General features: G+C 45.0%; 1 protein-coding gene across 1 annotated transcript in view; it reads left to right on the forward strand.

The window, feature by feature from the left end:
• Positions 1-629: 629 nt before the first annotated feature.
• ZBTB7C (zinc finger and BTB domain containing 7C) overlaps positions 630-22,267 on the forward strand; it is a 301,985-nt gene continuing 280,347 nt past the window's right edge. Inside the window, exon 1 of the mRNA XM_060761231.2 lies at positions 630-691. The gene's annotated coding sequence lies outside the window, so the exon portion shown is untranslated. The remainder of the gene's footprint in view (positions 692-22,267) is intronic.

Genomic DNA, 22,267 nt, shown 5'->3' on the forward strand with positions numbered 1-22,267 from the left:
AGCCAAGATGCGCCCTAATTCTTCCTTCTTCCTCGATGTCTTGTAGGCTTCTGCGCTCTGAGGATAACTAATCAAGGGCTTTTTTTCTGGGTTTGCCATGGCCTTTCCCCGAGGCTGAGAGAGTGTGACTCTCCCCAAGGGTCTCAAGGACGAGCGGAGGATCCAAACCCTGGTCTCCAGTCCTGATCAGTATGATAGAACAAGCCACGCGCGTGAAATGCGAGAGAAGAGTTTGCAAACACTCCAAAAAGGCGCCTTCCAGGAGGGATGGGATGCGGCTCTTTCCCCGGTGTAAACAGGTGGGGAAAAAGCGGTGCTGAGGCTGGACCGGAGCGGGGATGACAAACAGGAGAAGCCTTTGATTATGAAGAGTTTATTGTTGATTTCTCACCCTCTCCCGGTGGGGAAAAGAGAGCTCTCTTTCCTGGTGCGCCTCCTGCGCCAAGCAACAGTTTGCCTCTCCAAAGGAAGGCGAGCGGAGGAGATTCTCCACCGCCACACCAAGGGCTGAAGGAGAGAAAGGGGAAGGGGGGGGGGGGGGAGAGACAGACATCCGGGCCCTTTGCACAGTCCTCCCCCCTTTCTCCTTTCTCCCTCTCCCTCCCTGCCTGCCTGCCTGTCTTTCTCTCTCTCTGGGAGACCCTTTTGCTGCAGCATCCAGAGGCAGCCCAGTCCAGTCCGGCGCCTGCAGGTGAGGCGGCTTTGTGTGGCAGGGCTGCCGGCTTGGCTTCTTCTCTCTCCAGCCTCCGAAAGGAAGGAAGCAAGCCTCGGCTTGGCCGGAGGAAGGAAGGGAAGAAGGGGCAGGAGGCGCTCCCGAGGAGGAGACGCCGCCACACGCCCTCCTCTTCTCTTTTCCTCCTTTCCACCCATCCTTCTTTCTTCCCTTCAGCCAGGTTAGTGCCTCTTGCCTTCCCTTCTCTTCCCTTTCCTTTGGAGACGGGGCTTTTTCATCTAGGAAGTGACATCCCTGAGATACAGCAGGGTCCGAAAGTGGCACGGGTTGGGAAGTGGGACCCAAAGTCGGGGTTGGGCAGAGGAGAGACCAGGAGGGAGGGGGCATGGCTTGGGACTTCCTGGGAAGAGGCAGCGAGCAGAAGAAGGAGAAGCGTCCAAAGGCGCAGGTGGGAAAGAGGGAAAGCTTCTGGCTTTAGGAGGGATGGAGCAGGGCGAGGAGAGAAAGAAAGAAAGGAAACCCACTTCTCTGGGAATTTGCCCCAATCACTTCTTCTGAGTGCCTTCAGATACTGTTGGACTTACTTTATAATACTTCGAATGCAATAATATATTTGAGTCTAGAACCAGCAATGATGGTTTGAGGAAAAGGTTGTCAAAAGCTGCTGAAGTTGGAAAGCTTACTACCTGGAGTGACAGCTCGGAGAGGGTTTGCCATCGCCTTCCTCTGAGGCTGAGAGAGAGTGATTTGACCAAGCCCACCCAGGAGATTCCTATGGTCAAGTGGGGATTCAGACTCTGTTCCCCAGAGTCTCTAGTCCAATGTTCTCACCATTATACCATACATGCCCTGGCTTATTACAGTGAGTGACAACTGGGCAAGGTTTGCTCTGAGAGGGTTTGCCATTGCTTTCCTCTGAGGCTGAGAAAGTGTGCTTTAGCCAAGCCCCCCCCCCTCCCCCCGTAGATTCTTATGGTCAAGTGGGGATTCAGGCTCTATTCCCCAGAGCCTCTAGTCCAGTGCTCTGACCATTATACCACACTTGTCCTAGCTTATTACACTGAGTGACAACTGGGAAAGGTTTGCTCTGAGAGGGTTTGCCATTGCTTTCCTCTAAGGCCGAGAAAGTGTGCTTTAGCCAAGCCCCCCCCCACCCCCCCCAGTAGATTCTTATGGTCAAGTGGGGATTCAGACTCTGTTCCTCAGAGTCTCTAGTCCAGTGCTCTGACCATTTTAAGGCAGCAAGTAAGCCACTTGCCCTGGCTTACTTGCTGCCTTACTGGCCAGAGCTTAACCCAGGCATGGGCAAACTTCATCCCTCCAGGTGTTTTGGACTTCCATCATTTCTAACAGCCTCAGGCCTTTCTTTTCCGCCTCAGCCACTTAAGAGGCCTGAAGCTGTTAGGAATGATGGGAGTTGAAGTCCAAAACACCTGGAGGGATGAAGTTTGCCCATGCCTGCTCTAGTCCAATGCTCTTGACTATTATGCCACACTTGCCCTGGCCTACGTGCCGCCTTACTGGCCATAGCTTAACCCAGGCGTGGGCAAACTTCAGTCCTAACAGCCTCAGGCCTTTCCTTTCCACCACAGCCACTTAAGGGGACTGAAGCTGTTAGGAATGATGGGAGCTAAAGTCCAAAACACCTGGAGGGATGAAGTTTGCCCATGCCTGCTCTAGTCCAATGCTCCTGACCTTTATGCCACACTTGTCCTGGCTTACTTACCTCCTTACTGGCTAGAGCTTAACCCAGGTGTGGGCAAACTTTGTCCCTCCAGGTGTTTTGGACTTCAACTCCCACCATTCCTAACAGCCTCAGGCCCCTTCCTTTTCCCCCTCAGCTGCTTAAGCGCTTAGCCCATGCCTGCTCTAGTCCATTGCTCTGACCATTATACCACACTTGCCTTGGCTTACTTACTGCCTTTCTGGCCAGAGCTTAATCCAGGCATGGGCAAACTTCATCCCTCCAGGTGTTTGGGACTTCCATCATTCATAACAGCCGCAGACCCTTTCCTTTCTGCCTCAGCCACTTAAGGGTCCTGCGGCTGTTAGGAATGGTGGGAATAATAATAATAATAATAATAATAATAATAATAATAATAATTTATTTGTTTGACTGGTCATATGACCATTTCAAAATACAACGCGAATAAAATACAAGGCAAAAAGGAGAAGACAGAAGTAGACCTTCTATTTACAGTCAGAGTCTTAATGTCCTGGGTCTTTTCTTGATAACTTTCAGAATAAAAAGGCTTACTTTTTATTCTGTCCTTGCAAGAGGAATGTCAGAAGATCATTTCTGTTGGTGGGAGTTGAAGTCCAAAACACCTGGAGGGACAAAGTTTGCCCATGCCTGCTCTAGTCCAATGCTCTTGACCATTATACCACACTTGCCCTGGCTTACTTACTGGCCAGAGTTTAGCCCATTCCTGAGCACATTTCTGAAAGGATGCAGTTAGTTCACACCTCTCTCAAAAGAGGAGGGGGTGTGACTTGACCAAGGTCACCCAGTTACTTTCCAAGGTCAAGCAGTGATTCGAACCCTAGTCTCCCAAGTCCTCATTCAATGCTCAGACCTTTATACCACACTGACTTGGCTTACTTGCTGGCCAAATTCAACACACTTCGAGACACATTCCTGCAAGGATTCAACTAGTTTCACGCCTCTCTCAAAAGAGGAGGGAGTGTGACTTGCTCAAGGTCACCCAGTGCATTTTACAAGGAGTGGAAATTCATACTCTGGTCTTCATTATACCACACCTGACCTGGCTTGCTTATTATTGATCAGAGTTAAATGCACTTTCATACAAGGATACAACTAGTACCCTAAGATCACTCAGTGGGTTTCCAAGCTCAAGTGGAGATTTGAACCTTTGTCAACCAGAGTCCTAGTCCAACACTTCTTTCTTGATTTCTTTTCTTGTGTCATCAAGTTTTCAGACCCCAATGAATAGCTAGACTAGAGATAGGATTAGGCTGAAGGATTCCTTCCCCCATATTCCTATGCATGTTTTCCCAGAAAAAGGCTTTGTCTTTACTCTTCCTGCCAGCTACTGATGTTTGTTTTCAAGACTTCTACATGTTCCCTACATCTGCCTTTCCACCTCCAGCCCTCCTTCCCTCCAACATTTGGAGGTGACTGTTTATATAGGATCTTGAAGTCTGATATCCACTTTTGTGCAGCCCGTAGTATGTTACAACAGTCCTGTGAGGTAGTCCGGAGGAAGAAGACATGCTTTGGTTTGCATTTTGAGGATGTTGTGTCCCTACATTATCATTCCAAGCACAACTTCCTTAGGACACATATTTGATCCAGTGGGGTGAACCTGCTGGTAATTGTCAGGTTGCAATATTTATGCTTGCAGTGCCCACTTTTTGTTTGTTTTGTTGTTGTTATTACTGTTATTATTGTTGTTGGAGCCCTTGGTGGCACAGTGAGTTAGAGCACTGAGCTTGTTGACCGAAAGGTCACAGGTTCAAATCCGGGGAGCAGCACGAGCTTCCGCTGTCAGCCCCAGCTTCTGCCAACCTAGCAGTTAAAAAAAAATACAAATGTGAGTAGATCAATAGGTACCACTCTGGTGGGAAGATAACAGCACTCCATGCAGTCATGCTGGCTACATGACCTTGGAGGTGTCTACAGACAAAGCTGGCTCTTCGGCTTAGAAATGGACAATGGACAATGCCGGCTCTTCGGCTTAGAAATGGAGATGAGCACCACACCCCAGAGTCAGACACGACTGGACTTAATGTCAGGGGAAAACCTTTACCTACCTTTAAGGTTAAAAAGGTTGTCCCCTGACATTAAGTCCAGTCATGTCTGACTCTGGGGTGTGGTGCTCATCTCCATTTCTAAGCCGAAGAGCCGGCATTGTCCATAGACATGGAGCGCTGTTACCTTCCCGCTCCTTCCCACCGGAGCGGTACCTATTGATCTACTCACATTTGCATGTTTTCGAACTGCTAGGTTGGCAGAAGCTAGGGCCGACAGCGGAAGCTCAAGCAAGGTTTTTCTAATCAGTTATGTCCTCTATAAAACATGTTGGATTATAACTTCCTTCAACCCCAATGCAAGTTGTGTCAAAATTTGAGAGAACACTAGAAAAGCCAACTTTCTAAGCAGTACTTTAAATGGATGAGACACCTAGCTTCTGTAAGTTAAGATTTAAATTATGGAAGCTTTGGTTGCCAAGGAATTTCTCTCAGTTTGTTTTATAGAAACTTTTAAAGAGTGGTTGCCGAACTGTTCTCCAGCAATGCAAGGCAAATGGGATTACATATAATGCTGGAAGTCTCTTTTCACTCTTCATTGTACACACTTTATGCATGCTTATTCAGAAGTTAAGTCCCATGGAATTCAGTAAATTTTACATCCAGGTAACTAAATATGGGATGGCTACCTAACTTTCGGATTCTCAGATTTCAACGGACAGCAACAAACTAGAAGCAGTTGCTTTCCATTTACTCATCTCTGTAAAAGTAACTGCCATGCAAGGATAGGGGAAATGTCAAATAATTCTGAAAACAGCTGGATTTTGGGGTGCTGTACTAAAACTCTATGAGGTCTAGAAAGTAGGTCACGCTGAACTCAGAATGGTTCTGTAAGTATGGCTGTTTTTAATGCATTGCTTTAAAAGCCTGAAAAAGCGATATGTTCTTACTTGGGAGTAAACCACATGGAATGCAGTGAGACAGATATGCATGGCATGAGATTGCTTTTCTAATATTAATAAAAGCATTTGCTGTGAATTGCGGTGACTGTGGGTAGAGTAAAAGCTTATGCACTAAAGAAAAACTGCTTTTTGAAAAGACTTTCACTGCATTTTGCTTCAAAGGGTATGAATGTCAATGACAGACATAACCCCAAATAATGTGTGATATTTTACTACCTAGTGATGGCTTCCTGGAGTGTGTTTGTGCAAATACTCGAAAGGCACCAGATGCTGGCTGAACAGGGTCAGTCCTGGTTAGGACTTAGATGGGAGCCCACCAATGAATGGAAGATACATTTTAGAACAGTGGTTCCCAACATTTTTTAACTCAGGGACCACTTTGACCAGGGACCACTCTCCAACATTAGTACTAAAAGGGTTACAAATAAGTTTTTGGTCAACTTTAGATTTGGTTTGGTTATTTGGGGTGCTGGTTCAGAAAAATTGCATTGGATAGACCACATCAGCTCTGGTTTCTGATACAGAACATATGCCATCCAGTAGTCACCATCTGCTCACCCACAGAAAACCATATTTAATAATCTAGAGCTGATGTGGTCTATCCAATGCAATTTTTTGATTCAGCACCCCAAATAACCCCAGGAACAGGCCTAAAAATGAAGACACCAAGGCGCCCCTGATTCCAGGCGCCACATGGAATGGGTCTGCTCAGGGGAAAAGAGGAGAAGCAGCACTCAGGAGGCTTGTTGTGACTCCTTTCATGGGTAGTCATCCTCTCTCCTCCTGAAATCCCCATTGTCTTGGCACTATAAGAGGGTTTCTCAAGATCAGTCACTCTTGTAGCAACAGTGGAGTAGCGGTGAGGCCACGGACCATATTTTAGTTCTTGGGGATCACTGGTGGTCCACGGGCCACAGATTGTAAACCACTGTTTTAGAGGAAGGAACTGGCAAAAGCATCTCCTTGTGTTACTTGCCCTGGAAAACAAACTGTTATAGTATGTTGATCTCAGCTTATCTTGGGATTCATGAGGCACAAAAGTCTCCTGAAAGAGAATGCTAAATATCTCATGAAACTATAGACACCAGGATTCCATGGATAGAGCCATGGCAGTAATAGTAGAATCAAAGTGTTACAACTGTATAGTGTGAAAGAACTCAAAGATAAAATGAATGCGAGAGCATCAGCGATGTGTATGAGCCTCTCCTGTTGGTTTCTGGGGACTGTATGAATTCCAAGGGGATTTGGCTAGTTCCAGCCTACAGCATCTTTCCTAGGGCTTTCCTAGGCATGGAGTATATAGGTATATAGCCTTATCTAGGAGCATTCTAGGGAAGCAAGAATATTCATCATTTAGGGCTTACTCTACACAGAAAACGGGATTTCTTCTGTTCTTTGTGCAGGAAATGTATTTTCTGTACAGAAATATTCCTTGCACAGAACAAGTTGTTTTCTGTGCAAAAAACCCAAACCAACATCTATGTATTTTCTTTAGACGTGTACAGTCCCAAATAAAAAATAGTATTCAAAACCAGTAGTTTTTTTACAGCTGCATAAGGATGTGATATATTGCTTATTTTACATAGATTTGGAGGTTACTTGCTATATTTGTGTGACACACTTACACACTGCAGCTGTTGTGCACCAGACAGGCCCGTAGCCAGGATTTTGTTTCGGGGGGGGGGGGGGGGGGGCTGAGTTTGGTTTGGGGGGGGGTGAGTTTGGTTTGGGGGGGGCTGAGTCTGAGTGAAAGAGGGTCTACCCTAGCAAACCTTTTGCATCGTTACCCCAATACCCCCATGCATATGGGATATATTGAGTATGGTGATCAGATCATGATATGAATAAACATAGCAGTTTAAATAATGCACCAGTAAGGCCTTCTCGCGGACCACCATCAGAATTTCGGGGGGGGGGGGGCTGAAGCCCCCCAAGCCTCCCCCCTCCTGGCTACATGCCTGGCACCAGAGGAGGAACACTTTTGACCTTAAACACCTCATCAGCTTGGTAAAATCAGCAAGCAGTTTACTGAAGAATAAGTGTAGGCAAAGCAGTAAAAATAGCAAAAACAGTAAATATCCATTATAAGAAATAGTCCATCAGTTTCAGAGGAAAACAAGATCCATGAGTACATAAAACTCCATGAAACTAAGCACTTGAATCTCTGAAATAAGATAGCAGGTAAATCTCATAGACAAATCTTGAGCTTGACAAAAAGTTGGTACATGAAACTCAATGCACTTGAAAGCAAAACTGTGATAAACTAACGTTGACCCAACTGAGGCAACTCTCTCCCATGAATCATTATAAAGCTTTGTCAGATCCCAAAACTGAAAGGAAAGCATTCTTCTTGACCTGCTCACCAGATAACGGTTTGTTATCTCTCTTTTGCTGTAGCCGAGCTGATCGTCTCAGCCTCTGAAAACTTTGCCTCTGTTTTCTAAAAAATTGCTTTCTGTCCAAGCTTTCATTATCTTTTCCCTCATTAACTCCTACACCTGACAAATCATGTTCAGACAGTAGGTCTGAGAAAAGTGGTGAAGCGCCTCTCTCAAGAATGTGGCCTTGTGAATCTTCCTGAAACAGCTCAGGCCTCTCGTCTGAACTTTACTCATCACCAGGCTCATCATCCGGAATATCATTCCCATTCCCATCATGAACACCAACATGAACATCAGCATGAACACCAGACACAATCATAGGCTGATATACAACACACACATTAACATAAAGAAGTGATGAGTGGAGTGCCACAGGGTGCCATCGTGGGCCCGGTCCTGTTCAACATCTTTATTAATGACTTAGATGAAGGGTTAGAAGGCAGGATCATCAAGTTTGCAGATGACACCAAATTGGGAGGGATAGCCAATACTCCAGAGGACAGGAGCAAGATTTAAAATGATATTGACAGATTAGAGAGATGGGCCAAAACTAACAAAATGAAGTTCAACAGGGACAAATGCAAGATACTCCACTTAGGCAGAAAAAACGAAATGCAAAAACACAGAATGGGGACGATGCCTGGCTCGAGAGCAGTACATGTGAAAAAGATCTTGGAGTCCTCGTGGACAACAAGTTAAACATGAGCCAACAATGAGATGTGGCGGCAAAAAAAGCCAAAGGGATTTTGGTCTACATCAATAGGAGCCTAGTGTCTAGATCTAGGTAAGTAATGCTACCCATGCTCTATTCCGCCTTGGTTAGACCACACCTGGAATATTGTGTCCAATTCTGGGCTCCACAATTCAAGAGAGATATTGACAAGCTGGAATGTGTCCAGAGGAGGTTGACTAAAATGATCAAGGGTCTGGAGAACAAGCCCTATGAGGAGTGGCTTAAACAGAGGCTGGATGGCCATCTGTCAGGGATGTTTTGAATGCAATATTCCTGCTTCTTGGCAGGGGGTTGGACAGGATGGCCCATGAGGTCTCTTCCAACTCTATGATTCTATGATTCTACGTTGTGACACACAGTTTGGGAAGTTTTGCCTTATAGCAGGCGTGGGCAACCTTGAGCCCTCCACAGGCATGTAGCTGGGGGGGGGGGGGGCTTGAGGGGCTTCAGCCCCCCCCCCCAAATTCTCATGGTGGTTTGCGAAAAGCCCCTTACTGGTGCATTATTTAAACTGTTATGTTTATTCATATCATGATCTGAACACCATACTCAATATATCCTATATACATGGGGGTATTGGGGTAATGATACAAAAGGTTTGCTAGGGTAGGCCCTCTTTCACTCATACTCAACCCCCTCCTGAATCTCAGCCCCCCCCCCCCCGCCCCCGAATCGAAATCCTGGCTACGGGCCTGGCCCTCCAGGTATAGACTGTAAGGAATTGTGGGAGTTGAAGTGCAAAACACCTGGAGGGCCCAAGGTTGCCCATGCCTGCTCTATAGTAATGCCTGGTGGAAACAATCATAGAATCACCTGGAAGGCCTTAAAAATTCGGATGCAGGTTGATATAACCATGAGTTTCAGTCCTTATTGCATTCCCCTATATTCTCTCTCTGTCTTTCTCTTTCTCTCTGGGGTGTTTGAAAAACTGGCAAGTAGGACAAAGTAATTTCGCCCCCAAAAGAAGAGTGATGAGCTCAGGTAAAGTACTATTGCCTGAATGTTCCTTATCAGATTTCGAGCTCTCTTGTTCCGGCACATTGCAGGTCTCTTGAATTATAGAAAATGAGGATCGGAGGAGCCTATTAGGTCAGCTTCCTCCTCTCCCTCCGAGCCGAGAGAAGATTCTCCCCTGCGGTGCTGTTGAGTGCTTTCTCTCTCCTGGGCTGAGAGCCAACAGCTGCCAGTCAGAGGCCTTCAGATGATCTTTCTCTCCTGGCGGGTCCTGGCCCCCTCTCGCCCTCCCTTCTCCTTCTCCTGCAAGGTATCAGCACCACCATCTCAGCTTAATAGCTTTTTGCAGAAAGCGAGAGAAACAATAGTTGAATGAGAACTTTTTTCCTCCTGTTAGGACAGCCTCCTACGGCGCATTGTGGAAATTGCAACCTATAAAAACCATTTGCAGATCTCTCTCTTGTGGGTGAAAGGCGGGCCTTGGTCTCAGGAGGCTGCAGTTGGGGCAGCGGGGTGAGGCGGCATCGCTTCTCTTTGTTTCTCTTCCCCTTCATTCCTTTGTGTTAGATTTTTCATTCTCTTTCTCAGAGCAGAGAAGGGCTGCAGGATCCCCCTGAGCTGTTAATGGGGAGAGGTTCAAGAAGATTCACCTGCAGAGGTATTGAATTTTAGCTTATTTTTGGCCCCAAAGGAATGCCTGTGATGTCCTGTGGGCAGAGGTTCATAGGTGGAGTGGTGGCTGGATTTGGAATATAACTAGAGAAAATGCTATGGGTAAGGAATGTAGTTTGTTGCTGTTGTTAATTACCATCAAGTCGATTTTGACTTATGGTGACCTTGATACCTCCAAGGTCTAAGTTATCAACTGCCCTGCAATGAATACCCTTTTGAATGTCCCTTTTGCCTGGCAAAGCATTGCACCTTTTGAAATAAGAAACTACACCTGTCGGATAGTATCTTATCAAGAAAGACTATACCTGTCTTAGTGTATCTGTATGCATGATTGTCAGTGCAGGCTTCCAGCTTTGCAAACCACTAAACATATCTATGTGTATATTTGAATAGCTTCCATTTAAGAGACCAGATACATGGGATGGGTTTTAGTTTGATTTGGCCAGTTGTCCTACAACTGGTAGGAATGGGAATGACAGGACTGCAGAAATAATGGAAGCTACTATATTACCTTGCAAATCGGTAAACATAGCTATCTGAACGTTTGAATAGCTTCAGTTTTAGAGTGCAGACATACAGGGCAGGGTTTAATTTGAGTTTGTTGGCTGTCGTTGAGTTGGTACAAATGGGAAATACATGACTCCAGGAATAATGAAACACACCTACTAGCACTTGAGATGCTTCTGGGGCTGCATCCAAACTGCAGAATTATTGCAATTTAGAATAATAGAATCAAAGAGTTGGAAGAGACCTCATAGGCCATCTAGTCCAACCTCCTGCCAGGAAGCAGGAATATTGCATTCAAATCACCCCTGACAGATGGCCATCCAGCCTCTGTTTAAAAGCTTCCAAAGAAGGAGCCTCCACCACACTCCGGGGCAGAGAGTTCCACTGCTGAACGGCTCTCACAGTCAGGAAGTTCTTCCTCATGTTCAGATGGAATCTCCTTTCTTGTAGTTTGAAGCCATTGTTTCGTGTCCTAGTCTCCAGGGAAGCAGAAAACAAGCTTGCTCCCTCCTCCCTGTGGCTTCCTCTCACATATTTATACATGGCTATCATATCTCCTCTCAGCCTTCTCTTCTTCAGGCTAAACATGCCCAGCTCCTTAAGCCGCTCCTCATAGGGCTTGTTCTCCAGACCCTTGATCATTTTAGTCTCCCTCCTCTGACACATTCCAGCTCGTCAATATCTCTCTTGAATTGTGGTACCCAGAATTGGACACAATATTCCAGGTATGGTCTAACCAAAGCAGAATAGAGGGGTAGCATGACTTCCCTAGATCTAGACACTATGCTCCTATTGATGCAGGCCAAAATCCCATTGGCTTTTTTTGCCGCCACATCACATTGTTGGCTAATGTTTAACTTGTTGTCCACGAGGACTCCAAGATCTTTTTCACACGTACTGCTTTCGACCCTACATTAACTGCCTTGGCTCAATGCTATGAAGTCTTGGGATTTGTAGCTTTGTGAGATGTCTATCTTTGCTGCAATGAAGTACAAATCCCAGGATTCCACAGGATAGAATGAAATGGGGTCAAATTGCTATAATTGTAGTATGGAAGGTAGGATTATTTTTCTTATTGTATCAGCCCAGAATGTGGAGGCTTCTCAAGCCTGGACAGCAAAGCAGGAAAGAGAGTGGCTGTGTTTAATTAGCAGATCACCAATAGGTAAGCCAACTAATTATTTCAGAAGAAGATAGCTATGTGTGGAGGCATTCTAAACTACTTGAGGAAAGGTAGCTCTAAGGGCTCTTCCAGACAGCCCTGTATCTCAGAATATCAAGGCCAAAAATCCCACAACGTGAAGTGTTTTCGGAGGGCATTAATTTTTGCCTGTTGTTTTGTGTCCTCTTTTCCTTGAACCAAGAAGATGCTGATGTTTGGTGCAACAATGTCTGGAGAGTGGAACCTCTACATTTGCAGTAATGGTGCATTATTGAGTCACTCAATATTCACCAGGCAGTGAAATTCAAAAGCCAAATCCTAGTGCAAAGAAGTCAGGACTCAGAAAGTCTTACTGGGGAAAATGAAGGGAAACTCCTGAACTGCTTTTCCCCTTTCTTCATCCAATATTGACCATTTCATTATGTGCAGGGGGAATGGGGAGGCAGAACTTTAAATATCCACCCTGCCGCCCTTTTTGGCAGGATGGCTTTGGTCACAAGCTTCGATGGAGAGGAGGGCGAGCACAGGAAATATTAGAATAGAAAAGGAAATACTTGGGCTTTGCAACAGATGACACTTGGCATGTGGAGAGAGGGAGGGAGGATGTGGAAAGTAGGGGGCGAGAAAGGGAAGGGAAGGCCAAGCAGGTGTGCCCAATGGGCAGGGTGGGTCTCCGGGTGTATTTTCAGCTCAGCCTAGCGAGTGGATCTAATTTTACAGAATCCTGACGCAAACAGAGGTGGAGCAGCATTTCCTTGCAGGACAGTTCTCCACCTCAATCTTGTGCTTTCAAAAAAAAAAAAAGGATCAGGTTTCCGATGAGATACAGCTTGAATTCATAAAAAGTAGTTGCGGGGGGGGGGGGGGGGGATGTAAAATCCATACTGCCCTTTGTTAGGCCAAGAGAGGCAACATTTGACACTGCTTACTTTGAGAGCCAGTGTGACTTCAGCGATGTTTGAGGGTGCATCTACACTGTAGAATTCCAGGAGTTTTGGCACTACTTCAGTTGCCATATTTTCCATGCTGTGAAATCATGGGAATTGTAGTTTGGTTAAGCACCAGAACTCTTTGGCAGAGAAGGCAAAAGACATTGTAAAACTCCAACTTGCATGATTTCAATGGACCACAAGGAAGGCTGAGCAAAGGAAGATAGACGCTTTTGAACTGTGGTGCTGGAGGAAAAATCGGAGAGTGCTTTGGACCGCGAGGAAATCAAACCAACCCATATTCCAGGAAATAAAGCCTGACCGCTCACTGGAGGGAAGATATTAGAGGCAAAGATGAAGTACTTTGGCTACATCATGAGAAGACAGGAAAGCTTATAGAAGACAATGATGCTGGGGAAAGTGGAAGGAAAAAGGAAGAGGGGCCCATCAAGGGCAAGATGGATGGGTGTTATCCTTGAAGTGACTGGCTTGACCTTGAAGGAGCTGGGGTTGACCACAGCCAACAGGGAGCTCTGGCATGGGCTGGTCCATGAATTCACAAAGAGTCAGAAGTGACTGAACAAATAAACAACAGCAAAAAGGCATTGAGACATGGCAGTTCAAATGGTGTCAAACTTCGTTAATTGTCCACTGTGGATGCACTTTAGGCCCTTTCTACCTGCCATATAAAATCCAGATTATCTGATTTGAACTGAATTATATGGGGGCTTGAGGGGCTTCAGCCCTACATGCCTGGCCCTGGGCTATCTGAGCACACACTGCCTAGTTCAAAACTGATAATGTGGGATTTTATGCAGCTGTATGAAAAGGGCCCATGTTCAAACGAGATAATGTGGATTATCTGTTTTGATAATCTGGGTTATATGGCAGTGTAAGGGGGCCTTAGATACCAAGAGGCCATTGTTTGAGTGCTATGGAAACTCACTGGGCCACCCTTGAGCAAGTCACACTTTCTCAGCCCATAGATGAAGGCTTTGAACAAATTCTGCCAAGAAAACTCCATGATAGGTCACCTTGGAGTCACTTTCAGTCAGGAATGGCATCATGGCACTCAACAACAGAAGCATTCTGTATGGGGATGGAAATAATATTTCAAAGTATGTATAAAATAGTTGAAAAATAGGTTTCCCAAGTTTCATAAACACTAGGTTAAGTAGAAACCTAACAGTTCAGGCACTATTCTACAGAGAAAGCAGACAGAAATAACATTCATGAGCAGAAAACCCATGGAACACATAATTGTGGGCAAGAGTCAGCCAAGACAATGCATATATTCCAGGTTGTAGAAAATTTGGAGCCTAACTCACTCTTTTTGGAAATCAGTAAGATGTGAAATTGCTTTTGTTGAGGCTGAATGATCTCTCATTTTGAATATGCCAAGCTAGTTTTCCCTGAACTGGTGTCTTCCAGACATGTGGGGCTACAAAGCGCACCTTCGTCAATCTATATGGCCACTGGCTGGAGACTGTGGAAATTGTGGCAAAACATATATAGAAGAGTGGTTTAAATAAATGTCAGGGGACAATGTCAGGAGAATCTTCTAGGTCCTACAGGTGTTTCTATGGTAGGCTTCCATTGGACATTATCATAAATGTGCCCTTGAGGACCAAGAAGAATCCCAATGAAGATTCCCAGAGAATCTATTGTAACTTCCAGCTAAATTCATTCATTTCAGTTGAGTTTGCTATTATCCACAGTTTTCTGTTTCTACAGTAAGTTAAGGAATGTACAGTATTCCCTGAAGATTGCATAGTACAGCTTTCAGAAACTGTCTTTTCTTGGTATAGAATCATAGAATCCTAGAGTTGGAAGAGACCTCATGGGCCATCCAGTCCGACCCCTTGCCAAAAAGCAGGAAAATCGCATTCAAAGCACTCCTGACAGATGGCCATCCAGCTTCTGTTTAAAAGCCTCCAAAGAAGGAGCCTTCGCCACACTCTGGGGCAGAGAGTTCCACTGCTGAACAGCTCTCACAGTTAAGAAGTTCTTCCTAATGTTCAGATGGAATCTCCTTTCTTGTCGTTTGAAGCCATTGTTCCGTGTCCTAGTCCCCAGGGCAGCAGAAAACAAGCTTGCTCCCTCCTCCCTATGACTTCTTCTCACGTATTTATACATGGCTATCATGTCTCCTCTCAGTCTTCTCTTCTTCAGGCTAAACATGTCCAGCTCTTTAAGCCACTCCTCATAGGGTGTGTTCTCAAGACACTTGATCATTTCAGTTGCCCTCTTCTGGACATATTCTAGCTTGTCAATATCTCTCTTCAATTGTGGTGTCCAGAATTGGACACAGTGTGATTTCTTGATCATTTTAGTCGCCCTCCTCTGGACACATTCCAGCTTGTCAATTTCTCTCTTCATTTGTGGTGCCCAGAATTGGACACAGTATTCCAGGTGTGGTCTATCCAAGGCAGAATAGGGCATGGGTAGCATGACTTCCCTAGATCTAGACACTGTGCTCCTATTGATGCAGGCCAAAATCCCATTGGGTTTTTTTTGCTGCCGCATCATATTGTTGGCTCATGTTTAACTTGTTGTCCACGAGGACTCCAAGATCTTTTTCACACATACTGCTCTTGAGCCACGCGTCCCCCATTCTGTATCTTTGCATTTCACTTTTTCTACCTAAGTGGAGTATCTTGCATTTGTCACTGTTGAACTTCATTTTGTTAGTTTTGGCCATTATTGTTTATTTGGTAGTTTTGTATACCGGTCTTCTCACCTCAATTCGAGGGACTCGGGCCGGTTTCCAACATCAATATTACAGATCGTCATTCATCTCTCTAATCTGTTAAGATCATTTTGAATTCTGCTCCGGTCTTCTGAAGTATTGGCTATCCCTCCCAAAGACTTTTATTTTATTCTTTCATCCCATTGCAATGTATTCAAATCTCATGTTAGGGTTTTTGTGGGGCTGTTTTCCCTCCAGATTCCTTAATTAGCTTTCTCTTGTGTTGATTTTATTTACATCCCCGATGATAAGTCTTCATTGATAGTGGGTCTTAACTAACCTTATCTTTTATTGATTATTTCCTTCACTGATAGTGGGTCTTTGTTTCCTCTTCTGTTGTTAGTCACTGCAAGCCAGCTTTTGTATAAGGAAACAATGCAGAAATTTAAGAAAGAAATGAAAGATGAAGTAGAAATGATCACAAAATGAAGATTTCCAGCAGAGTCAGAGGTCCAGAACCAAATTCATAGCATGGTTGAAAAAGCACAGTATACAGCTAGTGGGATAAAGACCTTGATTTTAAGATCAGAAATCTTAAAGAAATAGGTGACCATGTAAGACTTTTATCTGCCCCAAAATACTGGTGGAACATCCAAAACATGGAGTAGTTCGTTTTTGGATTAGATCTAAAGGCAGTAATCAAGGGACAGGTGGGTCAATGTAGTCCAAAGTCTAGCTTTTCAATTAGCTTCTAACTCAGTGGTTCTCAACCTTCCTAATGCCGCAACCCTTTAATACCGTATTTCATGTTGTGGTGACCCCCAACCATAACATGATTTTCATTACTACTTTCGTAACTGTACATTTGCTACTGTGATGACTCATAATGTAAATATCTAATATTCAGGATGTATTTTCATTCACTACTTGACAAGTGTCTTTCGGGCTGCAAAGGTCGTCAGCAAGCTATACAATGGTCGGAAGCTCACTCCGACCTGGGCTGACTTCGAACTCATGACCTTTCTGTCAGTAGTGATTTTATTGCTGCTGACTCCCAGCCAGCTACGGCACAATGCCGGTGCTGCTCCAGGGAGTCCCAAATGCAGTTTGGGGTTTTGAGAGTATTTCTACCAGTTTTGGAGCCCTCTTCCCCCACAAGAAACAAAAACAATTTTGTAATTTTTTTCAAATAAAAGCAATTTTGCCCCCAAATGTTCCCAAATGTCCACTGGGGGGCAAGGGGCGCATCTCCATCACATTCGGCACTGCTTTTGAGCAATTTAGACCCTGGAGATGGCTTTCTCAGACCCAAAACATGGTGCATATGCCAACATAATCCTCTAAGGTATTTGGGTGTATTTTTTAAAATTTCTCTTTCTCTCTTTTGGCACAAGCAGATGCCCAAGAACTCTTATGGGGTTATTGTATCCCTTTAGAATTCCAGAGTTGAACAATGGACTGGTTTGAATATTTGATGGTTTGAATGCAAGAGTTACTGCATTACACTACCCTTCTCCAGTGCTACAGAAAGGTACAGTTTGATTTGAAGCCTTGAGTCTGGTCCATATATCCCAGGCATGGGCAAACTTTGGCCTTCCCTCCAGGTGTTTTGGACTTCAACTCCCACAATTCCTAACAGCCTACCAGCTGTTAGGAATTGTGGGAGTTGAAGTCCAAAACACCTGGAGGGAAGGCCAAAGTTTGCCCATGCCTGATATAGCCCAATATTGGGAATTCTAACTGGCAGCAATTCTAAAGCATTTCAAACAGAATTCTTTCTTGACTGTGGGCATGCTGGGGATCGGCGCAGAGTTACTGTAGGTCAGATTCAACTTGGAGCAAATGCCCACTAACTTGGACCTCTAATCCAAGAAGTGCCATTTCTAAGGGAACAGCTTAGACTCATGCTTGTGCTCAATCTTGAAATCTACTTGTAGTTGGGCCAATCCCTACAATGTTCTCAGACTTAAATCAATAAATAGTTTTCTAAGATCTAGAGAGACACTAGCTGGAACTCCTCAGCAGGTGAGAGTCCAAAAGTGGCAGGCTCAAACCCAGAACCTCAATCAGTGGCTGATACCAAATGAAAGAATCCCCCCTGGGCACATAGAAAACTGGGTGACTTGGAAGGCGCTGAACAGACTGCGCTCTGGCACCACAAGATGCAGAGCCAACCTTTAGAAATGGGGCTACAAAGTGGAATCCACAACATGCGAGTGTGGAGAAGAGCAAACCACAGACCACCTGCTGCAATGCAACCTGAGCCCTGCCACATGCACAATGGAGGGAGGACCTTCTTGCAGCAACACCAGAGGCACCCCAAGTGTCCAGCTACTGGTCAAAGGATATTTAATAGAATACAAAGTCTGCAAACTTTGTGTTTTGTTTGTTTGTTTGTTTGTTTTTAATGCAATACAACTGATTTGGTTCTCTATTGACACAATAAATAAAAGCTGAATCTCACAGGGCTATTCTAGTCTTTGTCCATTTAGTCCAATATAATCTATTCCAGTGGTTCTCAACACGTTGACCCCTCGGTGTTTTGGCCTGCAACTCCCAGAAATCTCTGACAGTTTACCAGTTGTTAATTTTTCTGGGAGTTGAAGGCCAAAACATCTGGGGACCCACAGGTTGAGAACCATTGGTATTCTCTAGTGTAGCTCAGCTTATCTCTTGAATCCCAGGCAGACATTTTTCACAACGCCCAATGTCACCTGATCCTTGCTAGGTTTGACCTTCTACTTCAGTTGCCAGAATGAAAAGTGGGAAGTAGTTTATAACCTTTAACCAAAAACACCTGCAGAAATCCTCTTTTACGCAAGCATTAAAGGTACAAGCAAAACGATCTCCCACTCATCTTTGGCAACAGCTCCAGAGGGATTTGAAATGGCAGCACAAGGTCTGCAGGGTAGGAGAGAATTGTCCAAGTGCTGCCAAGGATATTCCTTATGGTAGGAATAAAAATAACGAATGAACACACACACACACATTGGCAAACCTATTGCCACATTAGCTTTGGAGGAATGCAGAATTCACACATCTCCAGCAGTCTTCTCCTTTTTTAAAAAAAAATGCACAGGAGCCCCATGCAAGAGAGAAGACAGTGATAATGACTGTTTTCTCTCCTCGCTTCTGCTTTCTGCGAGCGGATGGGCAGCTGCACAGAGAACATTAGCATTCCCGGTCAAGAGATAAACCACCAGGTGGCCTTGGAAGGGGTTTTGCCATATGCCTCGCATGCAGGGCTTTCTCTCCGAACCAGTTGCCTTGAGGCAGAAGTGGGCACATGTGCATAATGGACCCAAGAACCAGAGAGGGAGAGAGGGAGGGAGAAGGGAATATATAGCTAACTCACAAGCTTGCTTCCGTGGAGGCTATAATTTTATTAATATTCCCTCCCTTCCTCAGCCTCAAGAATTGGCACAAGAGCAAGGGGGAAATCTGCTTTGGATTTCCATGCTGAATGCCTCTTGCCTGGCCCTGGGGCATGAGATAAAAGGGACACCAGGCATGAATGGGGTGGGATGGGGGGCATTTTCTGAATGCAGGCCAGTGGCAGGAGGAAAAGAGCACCACTCGCTCTCTCGCTTCTTATTAGCAAGAATCCCCCAGGAGGGCTTGGTCTTTTCGGGGAGGGAGGAATGCCACTTCTGCACTCTTGTCGACTGCCAGCGGATTGCAGCCAATGTCATTTCAGTCTTCTAATAATATTGCTGGCCATGAACGGCGGGTGGATACATGTCTTTTCGCACATATTCCACAGCCTCACACCCACCAAGCCCTTAACAAAATAAAGAAGGGAATAAAGAAAAGGAAAAGGAGGCTGTGGCTAGAAAGCAGAGGGCACATTTGTCAGCCTTTGGAGGATTCTTTGCTCTAGTGAACTAAGAACTATCCTGATCCGAGGACACCACATAAGTACATAAAAACACCCTAATATTGAAGAATCAATCCAGTTCTGCAAACAAAGAGGGCGACCTTCTTAAGGGCTAACATGACTGGGTCCCTTTGGTGTCTTACGCATGTGCAAATTACTCCAGATAAGTAACTGGACATTTCTGTTCACATTCTATTGAGGTTGCAGAAGGAGTTTTCCATGTAGTACCACTGCACATGGATGGACTTTACACAGGACTCACAGATTTATATATGCAGTTGGTTTCCCATTTGGCATCTTATTGCTATTTCACAATATTGGCATTTAACACAAGGGTTGTATCATACTGTCAGTGCGTAACTCCACTTTTAAGGCGGTGTTTCTCAACCTTCCTAATACTGCAACTCATTAATACATTCCTCATGTTGTGGTGACCCCCACCATAAAATTATTTTTGTTGCTACTTCATAACTGTAATTTTACGACTGTTATGAATTGAAATGTAAATATCTGATATACAGGATGTATTTTCATTCACTGGACCAAATTTGGTGCAAATACACCATATGCCCAAATTTAATTACTTGTGGGTTGGGAGGGGGTTGATATTGTCATTCGGGAGTTGTAGTTACTGGGATTTATAGTCAACCTACAATCAAACAGCATTCTGAACTCCATCAACAGTGGAATTGAACTAAACTTGGCACACAGAATTCCCATGACCAACAGAAAATACTGAAAGGGGTTGGTGGGCATTGACCTTAAGTTTTAGAGTTGTAGTTTAAACAACGATGGGCCTGGACCAAACTTGGCATGAATCCTCAATATGCCCAAATGTGAACACTGGTGGAGTTTGGGGAGAATAGACCTTTTACGGAATTCACTCTTGGTCTTTTGCACTTGAAGCAGTTTACTACTATTGACTTCCCTCAATGTTGGTTCTTGACTGCCTTTCACCTACTCTGCCAGTGCATGTTTCTCTTCTTCTACCGTTTGTTTCACTTGCAGAAGCCCTCTCTCTGCCTCCTGATTTTCTGGACAGGTCACTATGCGGGTGTAATGAGTAGTGGATTGTCACCAGTTTTCTTGTTTTTCTGTCCAGATCATCCAGCTCTGCTTGCGTCCAGTTCGCAATTCAAGCAGTGTATCTAATGACGGGGATGGCCCAGTCATTGTCATCACCATCACCATCATCATTATTATGTGCTTTCTGATGTCTTTCTTTCTGATGTCTTATCAAGCTTTCTGATGTCTTATGGTGGGGACCACCTTTAATTTCTCAGGGTTTTCTTAAGTAAGGAATACTCAGAGGTGGTTTTGCTAGGCCCTTCCTCTGAAATATAGCCTACAGCACCTGATGTTCATTGGGGGTCTCCCATTCAAGTACTAACCTTGTTTGCTTTCCAAAGCCAGAGAGGATCTGTTGCATTGTTGTTGTTGTTGTTGTTTTTGCATGCCTTGAAGTCATTTCAGAGTTATGGAGACCCTATTGCAAACCCATCACACCATTTCATAGAATCATTGAGTTGGAAGAGACCTTATGGGCCATCCAGTCCAACCCCCAGCCAAGAAGCATGTTCTGGAACTGAGATGGTGTGCCTTGACCAGGATGAAATACTGAGATTTTGCTTTGCGATACTAAGATTTGTAGTATGGCGAGACACAAGCACTGTTTGGCAGAGGAGACTCAAGAATTTGTCAACCTTACATCTCTCAGGATTCCATAGCATCAAGCCACGGCAGTTCAGGTGCATGACTTCTTCAGTGGAGATGCATGCCTGATCTCCAGAAAGGTAGTCAAATCATTACCCCATGCTGTATCCCACACGACCGTTAAAGATGTAGAACAGACATGGGCAAACTTGGGCCTTCCAGGTGTTTTGGACTTCAACTCCCACAATTCCTAACAGCCAGTTAGATTAGTCACACCAGTTAAAACCAAAACCAAGTCTGGGGTTAATTCAACGTCACAGTATCCAAGTCTTCTTTCCAATTGCCGCTGTCCACTAATTGAATGCCTGGTCCCAAAGCCAAGTCTTCAATTTTCTTCTAAAGGACAGGAGGGAGGTGGCCAACCTGATGTCCCTGGGGAGAGAGTTCCACAGATGGGGGGGGGGGGGGGCATTGCCAAGAAGACTCTGTCTCTCGTCCCCACCAACCACATTTGCGAAGGTGGTGGGATCATGAGCAGGGCCTCTCCTGAAGATCTTAAGCTTCGTGATGGTTTGTAACAGGAGATACATTCGGACAGGTAGTCTGGCCCAGAACCGTTGAGGGCTTTAATGGTTAAAACCAGCATGTTTCTCCCTTTTGCTCTCCATTCATGCCTCTTTGAATTCTGCAGCACTGTCGGTCACAGCTGACTTCCAGTTAGACCACTCAAGGGCCAGGGCTTCCCAGTTCTTGGTGTCTATGCCACAGTTTTTGAGGTTAGCTTTAAGTATCCTTTGTTAAAGGATATTTCAGACCATCTCTCAATCGTACAGTTGACATTTGGACCCAAGTAATCCCATACTATAGTCTTGCTGTAAGATTGCAGAACATCCACTTTTGGAAATCTGGGAGGTGGGAACATGCTTATTTTGGAGGGGCTGTTGATGCAGATAGGAGTCTGGATCTGTTAATTTTGGATCTGCTGTGAGTTTGGATTTGGGGCATCTTTGACAGCATTGTGCCACTTGGTTTTTGTTTGTTTTTGGCTCGGTCTGCTCTCTCTCTCTCTCCTCCTGTTTTTCCCTCTGCCTTAAGGAGCGCATGGGGTTAATTCTGTCCAGCAAACCAGAACCTCTTCTCACCCTCCTCCAGCTGTCACTGACACCTCTGTGACTTTGGCCCTCTTCCTTATTATCTCTCATCTCTGCCTCCGGTTGCCTGGCAACCCCCATCACTGTTGACAGGACTTAGTTCTTCCAGGGTACTTTTACACCACCCTCTCTCTTTTTTTATATTGTTGTTAAATCATCTCGTGTGTTTATCCGTATGAGGGAAAAATTAAAAGTTGCTCATTAATGGAGAGG

Source organism: Anolis sagrei, chromosome 2, assembly GCF_037176765.1.
Source record: "Anolis sagrei isolate rAnoSag1 chromosome 2, rAnoSag1.mat, whole genome shotgun sequence".
Classification (NCBI taxonomy): Eukaryota; Metazoa; Chordata; class Lepidosauria; order Squamata; family Dactyloidae; genus Anolis; species Anolis sagrei.